This window comes from Triticum aestivum, chromosome 1B (assembly GCF_018294505.1).
Source record: "Triticum aestivum cultivar Chinese Spring chromosome 1B, IWGSC CS RefSeq v2.1, whole genome shotgun sequence".
NCBI classification, from domain to species: Eukaryota; Viridiplantae; Streptophyta; class Magnoliopsida; order Poales; family Poaceae; genus Triticum; species Triticum aestivum.
In genome coordinates, this window is record NC_057795.1 from 699101920 (window position 1) to 699113468 (window position 11549).

Genomic DNA, 11549 nt, shown 5'->3' on the forward strand with positions numbered 1-11549 from the left:
AAGACCACTTCCAGTGTTATTGAGCCCGTGCAGCGGGCCTCTACCCCTGGAATTACATCTTTAAAGGTGGTTTTGGTTGGCTTGATCCGTGAGGGATCTATGCCCATTTTGTGCACTGTGTCCTGATAGAGCAGGTTCAGGCTACTACCACCGTCCATGAGGACTCACGTGAAATGGAATACGTCGATGATTGGGTCAAGGACCAATGCGGCTGAGCCGCCATGACGGATGCTGGTGGGATGGTCCCTGTGATCAAAGGTTATCGGGCAAGATGACCATGGGTTGAACTTTGGGGCAACGGGCTCCATCGCATAGATGTCCCTAAGTGCGCGCTTTCGCTCCCGTTTGGGGATGTGAGTGGCGTAGATCATGTTTACCGGTTCAGACACTGGGGCTCCTCGTCATCATCGATGTGCAGCCCCTTGTCCTTGTTCTCGGCATTTATCTTGCTGGCCTGTTTGAAAACCCAGCAATCTCTGTTAGTGTGATTGGCTGGTTTATCGGGGGTGCTGTGAATCTGGCACGAGCGGTCGAGTATGCGGTCCAGACTGGACGATCCCGGATTGTTTCTTTTAAACGTCTTCTTCCGCTGACCGGATTTGGAGTTGTTGAATCCGGCATTGACTACCGTATCTTCAGCATTGTCGCCATTGTTCTGACGCTTATGTCTATTGCGCCATGGCTTTCCGTTACTGTCGCGGATATTTGAAGTGCCGGAGTTTCCTGGCGTGGTGTTACTGTGAGCCAGTCAGCTGTCCTCGCCCGCGCAAAAGTGGGTCATTAGTGTCGTGAGGGCCGCCATGGACTTCGGTTTTTCTTGGCCGAGGTGTCGGGCAAGCCACTCGTCACAGATATTATGCTTAAAGGCCGCCAGGGCCTCCGCGTCCAGACAATCGATAATTTGGTTATTTTTAGTTAGGAACCGAGTCCAGAATTTCCTGGCTGACTCTCCAGGCTGTTGGGTAATGTGACTTAAGTCATCAGCATCCGGTGGTCGCACGTAGGTGCCCTGGAAGTTATCGAGGAATGCGTCCTCAAGATTTTCCCAACTGCCAATGGAGTTTGCTAGCAGGCTATTCAGCCAATGTCTGGCTGGCCCTTTAAGCTTAAGTGGGAGATACTTGATGGCATGTAGGTCATCACCGTGAGCCATGTGAATGTGGAGAAGGAAATCTTCGATCCATACCGCAGGGTTTGTTGTGCCATCGTATGACTCGATGTTGACAGGTTTAAACCCTTCTGGGAATTCATGTTCCATTACTTCATCGGTGAAGCAAAGGGGGTGTGCGGCGCCTCTGCGCCGGGCTATGTCATGACGAAGTCCGGCTAGGTCTGGCCGGTTATGTTTGGCCTGACCGGATTTATTATTAGTGTATCCGGCATGACGATCATCGTCATGTGCTGTGGTGCACCCTCGTGATCCATAAATCGATCTTGGTTGTCCTCCGTTGTTTCCCAATGTGTCTTGCAGGTCCTGCGTGTTGCCCCGGGTTGTAGTGAACTAGCGTGGGGGTGCGGGCTGGTAAGTCATTTTATCCCGGCCACAAGGTGGCCGGTCAGCCTCATCTTGTGCTGGAAGTTCAGGCTCTTCGGCCTCTTTTTCTAGCGATTTGTGCTTTGGGTATCCCCTGATAGGGGGCTCGAGTCCGTATTCCTTGGCCGCCAGGACCTTGGTCCATCTATCTGCGAGCAGGTCTTGATCAGCTTGGAGCTGCTGCTGCTTCTTTTTCAGGCTTCTTGCAGTGGCTATAAGCCGGCGCTTGAAGCGATCCTGCTCTATGGGATCCTCCGGTACGCCGAATTCGTCGTCACGGAGGCTCACCTCGTCTTTGGAGGGAGGCATATAGTTATCATCCTCCAAGTATCCATCCATCGCCTGTTCATCTGGGCTGACCTGCCTGTGTTCTTGTTCGACTTGCTCGAAGGTGGGTTGATCAGGATTGTATTCCTCTTCGGCCATCTGGATTATTTTCTTCTGTTGCCTCATCGCCATATTTTTCTTTGGGAGTATCCACCATATATATATATATATATATATATAATATGAAGAGGTGGCAGTCCAGCGCCCTGTGGGCGGTGGTTCCTGTTCTTCTCCCACATTGTCGTCTATACTGCCGATGTCTTCAGAGTCGAAGTTAAGCACGCCGGTCAAATCATCGACTGTGGCTATGAAGTGGGTGGTGGGTTGGTGACGAATTTCTTCGTCGCCTGCTTCTCACTCGAGCCGAACATAGTTCGGCCAGGAATCTCCTGACAAAGAGAGAGACCTTAATGAATTTAGCACACCACCAAAGGGGGAATGCTGGAAGATATCCGCGGTGGTGAATTCCATGACCGGAGCCCAATCAGATTCAATGGGCATGGATGCACGCGGTCCGGGACTTACGACCGAAGATAAGTCCGGGGGTCCGGAGACACAGATCTCCTTAGGAGCGGAGTCTGTGTTCGGCTCCAACGCCGATGAGTGTGCGGCCTCCGGGGCAGGGTCCATCCGCCCGTCCTCGGAAGGCATGATCTGCTCTGGAACGAAGTCCGGAGCCGTAGCAAGCGTGATGTTTCGAATACTTTCCGACGGCAGATCTAGGTCATGCATGTCGTGATCGTTCGGCGCTCCTAACATGGGCTCGAATCCGTCGAAGATCAAGTCTCTGTGGATGTCGGCAGTGTAGTTTAGGTTTCCAAACCTGACCTGATGGCCCGGGGCATAGCTATCGATCTGCTCCAGATGGCCAAGCGAGTTGGGCCGCAGTGCGAAGCCTCCGAACACGAAGATCTGTCTGGGGAGAAAAGTCTCACCCAGGACGGCGTTGTTGAAGATTGGAGAAGCCATCGAGCCTTACAGCGATGACACAGAGGAATGTTGGGAATCGTTGCAGAAATTAAAAAAATTCTACACATCACCAAGATCAATCTATGGGGAGACTAGCAACGAGAGAGGGGGGAGTGCATCTTCATACCCTTGAAGATCGTGATGCGGAAGCGTTACAAGAACGCGGATGAGGGAGTCGTACTCGTGGCGATTCAAATCGCGAAAGATCTGATCTAACGCTGAACGGACAGCGTCTCCATGTTCAACACACATACAGCCCGGGGATGTCTCCTCCTTCTTGATCCAGCAAGGGGAGAGGAGAAGTTGAGGGAGAGCTCCGGCAGCACGACGGCGTGGTGGTGGAGCTTGCAATACTCTGGCAGGGCTTCGCCAAGCACTACTGAGGAGGAGGTGGAGTTGGAGAGGAGGAGGGCTGCGCCAGGGGCAAGGGAGTGAAGCTCCCATGCGCCTCCCCACTATATATAGGGGTAGAGGGGGATGGTTTCCCTCCCTCCAAGTCCATTGGGGTGTTGGCAAAGGTGGGAGGAAATAAATCCCATCCCCCCTTTTTACGGATCTTGATCTTATCCTTTCGGGATATGATCTTATTCCTTCTAAGGGGGGATCTTGGTGCGCCTTGACCAGGGTTGTGGGGCCTTGCCCCCACTACCCACGTTCATCTGGGTCCCCCCATGCAGGTGGGCCCACTTCGGAACCTTCTAGAACCTTCCCGGTACAATACCGAAAAATCCCGAACATTTTCCGGTGGCCAAAATAGGACTTCCCATATATAAATCTTTACCTCCGGACCATTCCAGAACTCCTTGTGACGTCCGGGATCTCATCCGGGACTCCGAACAACATTCGGTAACTGCACACTAATTCCCATAACAACTCTAGCGTCACGGAACCTTAAGTGTGTAGACCCTATGGGTTCGGGAATCATGCAGACATGACCGAGACAGCTCTCTGGCAAATAACCAACAACGAGATCTGGATACCCATGTTGGCTCCCACATGTTCCATGATGATCTCATCGGATGAACCACGATGTCAAGGATTCAAGCAATCCCGTATACAATTCCCTTTGTCAATCGGTACGTTACTTGCCCGAGATTTGATCGTCGGTTTCCCAATACCTCATTCAATCTTGTTACCGGCAAGTCACTTTACTCGTTCCGTAATGCATGATCCTATGACTAACTACTTAGTCACATTGAGCTCATTATGATGATGCATTACCGAGTGGGCCCAGAGATACCTCTCCGTCACACGGAGTGACAAATCCCAGTCTCGATTCATGCAAACCCAACAGACACTTTTGGAGATACCCGTAGTACACCTTTATAGCCACCGAGTTACGTTGTGACGTTTGGCACACCCAAAGCATTCCTACAGTATCCGGGAGTTGCACAATCTCATGGTCTAAGGAAATTATACTTAACATTAGAAAAGCTTTTAGCAAACGAACTACACGATCTTGTGCTATGCTTAGGATTGGGTCTTGTCCATCACATCATTCTCCTAATGATGTGATCACGTTATCAATGACATCCAATGTCCATGGTCAGGAAACCATAACCATCTATTGATCAACGAGCTAGTCAACTAGAGGCTCACTAGGGACATGTTGTGGTCTATGTATTCACACATGTATTACGGTTTCCAGTTAATACAATTATAGCATGAACAATAGACAATTATCATGCACAAGGAAATATAATAATAACCCTTTTATTATTACCTCGAGGGCATATTTCCAACAGTCTCCCACTTGCACTAGAGTCAATAATCTAGTTCACATCACTATGTGATTGTAATAAATCCAACACCCATTGGGTTTGATCATATCTCGCTTGTGACAGGGGTTATTAGTCAACGGGTCTGAATCTTTCAGATCCGTGTGTGCTTTACAAATCTTTATGTCATCTCCTAGATGCAGCTACCACGCGCTATTTGGAACTATTCCAAATAACTGCTCTACTATACGAATCCGGTCTACTACTCAGAGTCATCCAGCTTAGTGTCAGAGTTTGCATCGGCATAACCCTTTACGACGAACTCTTTTACCACCTCCATAATCGAGAAAATTCCTTAGTCCACTAGTTACTAAGGATAACCTTGACCACTGTCCTATGATCCATTCCTGGATCACACTTTTACCCCTTGACTGACTCATGGCAAGGCACACTTTAGGTGCGGTACACAGCATAGCATACTGTGGAGCCTACGTCTAAAGCATAGGGGATGACCTTCGTCCTTTCTCTCTCTTCTGCCGTGGTCAGGTCTTGAGTCTTACTCAATACTCACACCTTATAAAACAGCCAAGAACTCCTTCTTTGCTGATCTATTTTGAACTCCTTCAAAATCTTGTCACGGTGCGTACTCATTTGAAAGTACTATCAAGCGATTTTGATCTATCCTTATAGATCTTGATGCTCAATGTTCAAGTAGCTTAATCCAGGTTTTCCATTGAAAAATACTTTTCAAATAACCCTATATGCTTTCTAGAAATTCTACATCATTTCCGATCAACAATATGTCAACAACATATACTCATCAGAAATGCTATAGTACTCCCACTCACTTCTTTGGAAATACAAGTTTCTCATAAACTTTGTATAAACCCAAAATCTTTGATCATCTCATCAAAGCGTATATTCCAACTCCGAGATGCTTACTCCAGTCCTTAAAGGATTGCTGGAGCTTTGCATACTTGTTAGCATCTTTTAGGATTGACAAAACCTTCTGGTTGTAGCACATACAACCTTTCCTCAAGAAAATCATTGAGGAAACAATTTTTTGACATCCTATCTGCAAGATTTCATAAATAATGCAGGGACTGCTAATATAATTTCAACAGACTCTTAGCATCGCTACGAGTGAGAAAGTCTCATCGTAGTCAACTCCTTGAACTTGTCGGAAAACATCTTAGCGACAAGTCGAGCTTCCTTAATGGTGACACTTACCATCATTGTCCGTCTTCCCTTTTAAAATCCATCTGTACCCAACAGCCTTACGACCATCAAGTAGTTCTTCCAAACTCTACACTTTGTTTTATACATGGATCCTCTCTCAGATTTTATGGCCTCGAGCCATTTGTCGGAATCCGGGCCCACCATCGCTTCTCCACAGCTCGTAGGTTCATTGTTGTCTAGCAACATGACCTCCAAGACAGGATTACCGTACCACTCCAAAGCAGTACGCGTTCTTGTCGACCTACGAGTTTGGTAGTGACTTGATCCGAAGTTTCATGATCACTATCATCAGCTTCCACTTCAACTGGTGTAGGCACCACAGGAACAACTTCCTGTGCCCTACTACAGATTGGTTGAAGTGATGGTTCAATAACCTCATCAAGTCTCCACCATCCTCCCACTCAATTCTTTCAAGAGAAACTTTTCCTCGAGAAAGGACCCATTTCTAGAAACAATCACTTTTGCTTACGGATCTGAAATAGGAGGTATACCCAACTGTTTTGGGTGTCCTATGAAGATGCATTTATCCGCTTTGGGTTTGAGCTTATCAGGCTAAAACTTTTCCACATAAGCTTCGCAGCCCCAAACTTTTAAGAAATGACAGCTTAGGTTTCTCTAAACCATAGTTCATACGCTGTCATCTCAACAGAATTACGTGGTGCCCTATTTGAAGTGAATACGGTTGTCTCTAATGCCTAACCCATAAACAATAGTGGTAATTCGATAAGAGACATCATGGTATGCACCATATCCAATAGGGTGCAGCTATGATGTTCGGACACACCATCACACTATGGTGTTCCAGGCGGTATTAGTTGTGAAACAATTTCTACAATGTCTTAATTGTATACCAAACTCATAACTCAGATACTCATCTCTATGACCATATCATAGACAATTTATCCTCTTGTAACGATGATCTTCAACTTCACTCTGAAATTACTTGAACCTTTCAATAATTCAGACTTGTGTTTCATCAAGTAAATATACTCAACATCTACTCAAATCAGCTATGAAGTAAGAACATAACGATATCCACTGCTTGCCTCGGCACTCATTGGACAGCACACATCAAAATGTATTACTTCCAAGAAGTTGCTTTCTTGTTCCATCTTATTGAAAATGAGGGTTTTCAGTCATGTTGCCCATGTGGTATGATTTGCATGTCTCAAGTGATTCAAAATCAAGTGAGTCCAAATGATCCATCTGCATGGAGTTTCTTCATGCATACAAACTAATAGACATGGTTCGCATGTCTCAAACTTTTCAAAAAATGAGTGAGTCCAAAAGATCCATCAACATGGAGCTTCTTCATGCGTTTTATACCAATATGACTCAAATGGCAGTGCCACAAGTATGTAGTACTATCATTACTATCTTATATCTTTTGGCATGAACATGTGTATCACTACGATCGAGATTCAATAAACCATTCATTTTAGGTGCAAGACCATTGAAGGTATTATTCAAATAAACAGAGTAACCATTATTCTCCTTAAATGAACAACCGTATTGCAATAAACATAATCCAATCATGTCTATGCTCAACGCAAACACCAAATAACAATTATTTAGGTTTAACACCAATCCCGATGGTAGAGGGAGCGTGCGATGTTTGATAACATCAACCTTGGAAATACCTCCAACACATATCGTCACCTCGCCTTCGGCTAGTCTCCGTTTATTCCGTAGCCTTTTATTTTGAGTTACTAACACTTAGCAACTGAACCAGTATCTATTACCCTGGTGCTACTAGGAGTACTAGTAAAGTACACATTAATATAATGTATATCCAATATACTTCTGTCGACCTTGCCAGCCTTCTCATCTACCAAGTATCTAGGGTAGTTCTACTTCAGTGATTGTTCCCTCATTACAGAAGCACTGAGTCTCGGGTTTGGGTTCAACCTTGGGTTTCTTCACTAGAGCAGCAACTGATTTGCCGTTTCATGAAGTATCCCTTCTTTCCCTTGCCCTTCTTGAAACTAGTGGTTTTACTAACCATCAAAAATTGATGCTCCTACTTGATTTCTACTTTCGTGGTGTCAAACATCGCTAATTGCTCAAGGATCATCATGTCTATCCCTGATATGTTATAGTTCATCATGAAGCTCTAGTAGCTTGGTGGTAGTGACTTTGGAGAACCATCACTATCTCATCTGGAAGATAACTCCCACTCGATTAAAGCGATTGTAGTACTCAGACAATCTGAGCACATGCTCAACGATTGAGCTTTTCTCCCTTAGTTTGCAGGCTTAAGAAACTTGTCGGAGGTCTCACACCTCTTGATGTGGGCACGAGCTTGAAATCCCAATTTCAGCTCTTGGAACATCTCATATGTTCCGCGACGTTTCAAAATGTCTTCGGTGCCTCAATTCTAAACCGTTTAACATTACGCACTGAACTATCACATAGTCATCAAAACGTGTATGTCAGATGTTCGCAACATCCACAAACGACGCTCGAGGTTCAGCACACCGAATGGTGCATTAAGGACATAAGCCTTCTGTGCAGCAATGAGGACAATCCTTAGTATATGGACCCAGTCCGCATAATTGCTACTGTCAACTTTCAACTAAATTTTCTCTAGGAACATATCTTAAACAGTAGAACTAAAGCGTAAGCTACGACATAATTTGCAAAGACCTTTTGACTATGTTCGTGATAATTAAGTTCATCTGATTATTTAATGAACTCCCACTTAGATAGACATCCCTCTAGTCATCTAAGTGATACATGATCCGAGTCAACTAGGCCGTGTCCAATCATCATGTGAGACAGACTAGTCATCATCGGTGAACATCTTCATGTTGATCGTATCTGCTATACGACTCATGTTCGACCTTTCGGTCTCTCGTGTTCCGAGGCCATTCATGTACATGCTAGGCTCGTCAAGTCAACCTAAGTGTTTTGCATGTGTAAATCTGGCTTACACCCGTTGTATGCGAATGTTAGAATCTATCACACCCGATCATCACGTGGTGCTTCGAAACAACGAACCTTCGCAACGGTGCACAGTTAGGGGGAACACTTTCATGAAATTTTATGAGGGATCATCTTATTTATGCTACTGTCAACATGATAAACATCTCATGCAATCAAATAGTGACATGATATGGCCAATATCATTTTTCTCCTTTTGATCTCCATCTTCGGGGCGCCATGATCATCATCATCACCGGCATGACACCATGATCTCCATCATCATGATCTCCATCATCATGATCTCCATCATCATGTCTTCATGAAGTTTTCTCGCCAACTATTACTTCTACTACTATGGCTAAAGGTTTAGCAATAAAGTGAAGTCATTACATGGTGTTATTCAATGACACGTAGGTCATACAATAAATTAAGACAACTCCTATGGCTCCTGCCGGTTGCCATACTCATCAACATGCAAGTCGTGATTCCTATTGCAAGAACATGATCAATCTCATACATCACATATATTTCATTCATCACATCATTTGGGCATATCACATCACACGACATATGCTGCAAAAACAAGTTAGACGTGCTCTAATTATTGTTGCAAGTTTCTACCTGGCTGCTATAGGTTTCTAGCAAGAACGTTTCTTACCTACGCCAAAACCACAACGTGATATGCCAATTGCTATTTACCCTTCATAAGGACCCTTTTCATCGAATCCGATCCGACTAAAGTGGGAGAGACAGACACCCGCTAGCCACCTTATGCAACTAGTGCATGTCAGTCGGTGGAACCTGTCTCACGTAAGCGTACGTGTAAGGTCGGTCCGGGCCGCTTCATCCCACAATGCCGCCGAATCAAGATAAGACTAGTAGTGTCAAGTAAATCGACAAAATCGACGCCCACAACAACTTGTGTTCTACTCGTGCATAGAAACTACGCATAGACCTAGCTCATGATGCCACTGTTGGGGATCGTTGCAGAAATTAAAAAAATTCTACGCATCACCAAGATCAATCTATGGGGAGACTAGCAACGAGAGAGAGGGGAGTGCATCTTCATACCCTTGAAGATCGTGATGCGGAAGCGTTACAAGAACGCGGATGAGGGAGTCGTACTCGCGCCGATTCAAATCGTGGAAGATCCGATCTAACGCTGAACGGACGGTGCCTCCGCGTTCAACACACGTACAGCTCGGGGACGTCTCCTCCTTCTTGATCCAGAAAGGGGAGAGGAGAAGTTGAGGGAGAGCTCCGGCAGCACGACGACATGGTGGTGGAGCTTGCAGTTCTCCGGCAGGGCTTCGCAAAGCAGTACTGAGGAGGAGGTGGAGTTGGAGAGGGGGAGGGCTGCGCTAGGGGCAAGGGGTGAAGCTCCCATGTGCCTCCCCACTATATATAGGGGTGGAGGGGGCTGGTTTCTTGCCCTCCAAGTCCATTGGGGCGTTGGTAAAGGTTGGAGGAAAGAAATCCCATCATTTCCTTCCCCACCGATTGTTATCCCCCTTTTTAGGGATCTTGATCTTATCCTTTCGGGATATGATCTTATTCCTTCTAAGGGGGGATCTTGGTGTGCCTTGACCAGGGGTGTGGGGTCTTGCCCCCAGTACCCACGTTCATGTGGGTCCCCCCATGCAGGTGGGCCCCACTCTGGAACCTTCTAGAACCTTCCCGGTACAATACCAAAAAATCTCGAACATTTTTCGGTGGCCAAAATAGGACTTTCCATATATAAATCTTTACCTCCGGACCATTCCGGAACTCCTCGTGACATCTGGCATCTTATCCGGGACTCCGAAAAACATTCGGTAACTACACACTAATTCCCATAATAACTCTAGCGTCACCGAACCTTAAGTGTGTAGACCCTACGGGTTCGGGAATCATGCAGACATGACCGAGATAGCTCTCTAGCCAATAACCAACAGCGGGGTCTAGATACCCATGTTGGCTCCCACATGTTCCACGATGATCTCATCGTATGAACCACGATGTCAAGGATTCAAGCAATCCCGTATACAATTCCCTTTGTCAATCGGTACGTTACTTGCCTGAGATTCGATCGTTGATATCCCAATACCTCGTTCAATCTCGTTAGCGGCAAGTCACTTTACTCGTTCCGTAATGCATGATCCCGTGACTAAGTACTTAGTTACATTGAGTTCATTATTATGATGCATTACCGAGTGGGCCCAAAGATACCTCTCCGTCACACGGAGTGACAAATCCCAGTCTCGATTCGTGCCAACCCAACAGACACTTTCGGAGATACCCGTAGTGCACCTTTATAGCCACCCAGTTACGTTGTGATGTTTGGCACACCCAAAGCATTCCTACGGTATCCGGGAGTTGCACAATCTCATGGTCTAAGGAAATGATACTTGACATTAGAAATGCTTTTAGCAAACGAACTACACGATCTTGTGCTATGCTTAGGATTGGGTCTTGTCCATCACATCATTCTCATAATGATGTGATCACGTTATCAATGACATCCAATGTCCATGGTCAGGAAACCATAACCATCTATTGATCAACGAGGTGGTCAACTAGAGGCTCACTAGGGACATGTTCTGGTCTATGTATTCGCACAAGTATTATGGTTTCCAGTTAATACAATTATAGCATTAACAATAGACAATTATCATGAACAAGGAAATATAATAATAACCATTTTATTATTGCCTCTAGGGCATATTTCCAACACGGAACTCTCAATGAAAGCACCAATGTCGGTGTCAAAACTGGCGGATCTCGGGTAGGGGGTCCTGAACTATGCATCTAAGGCCAATGGTAATAGGAGACTGCGGACACGATGTTTACCCAGGTTC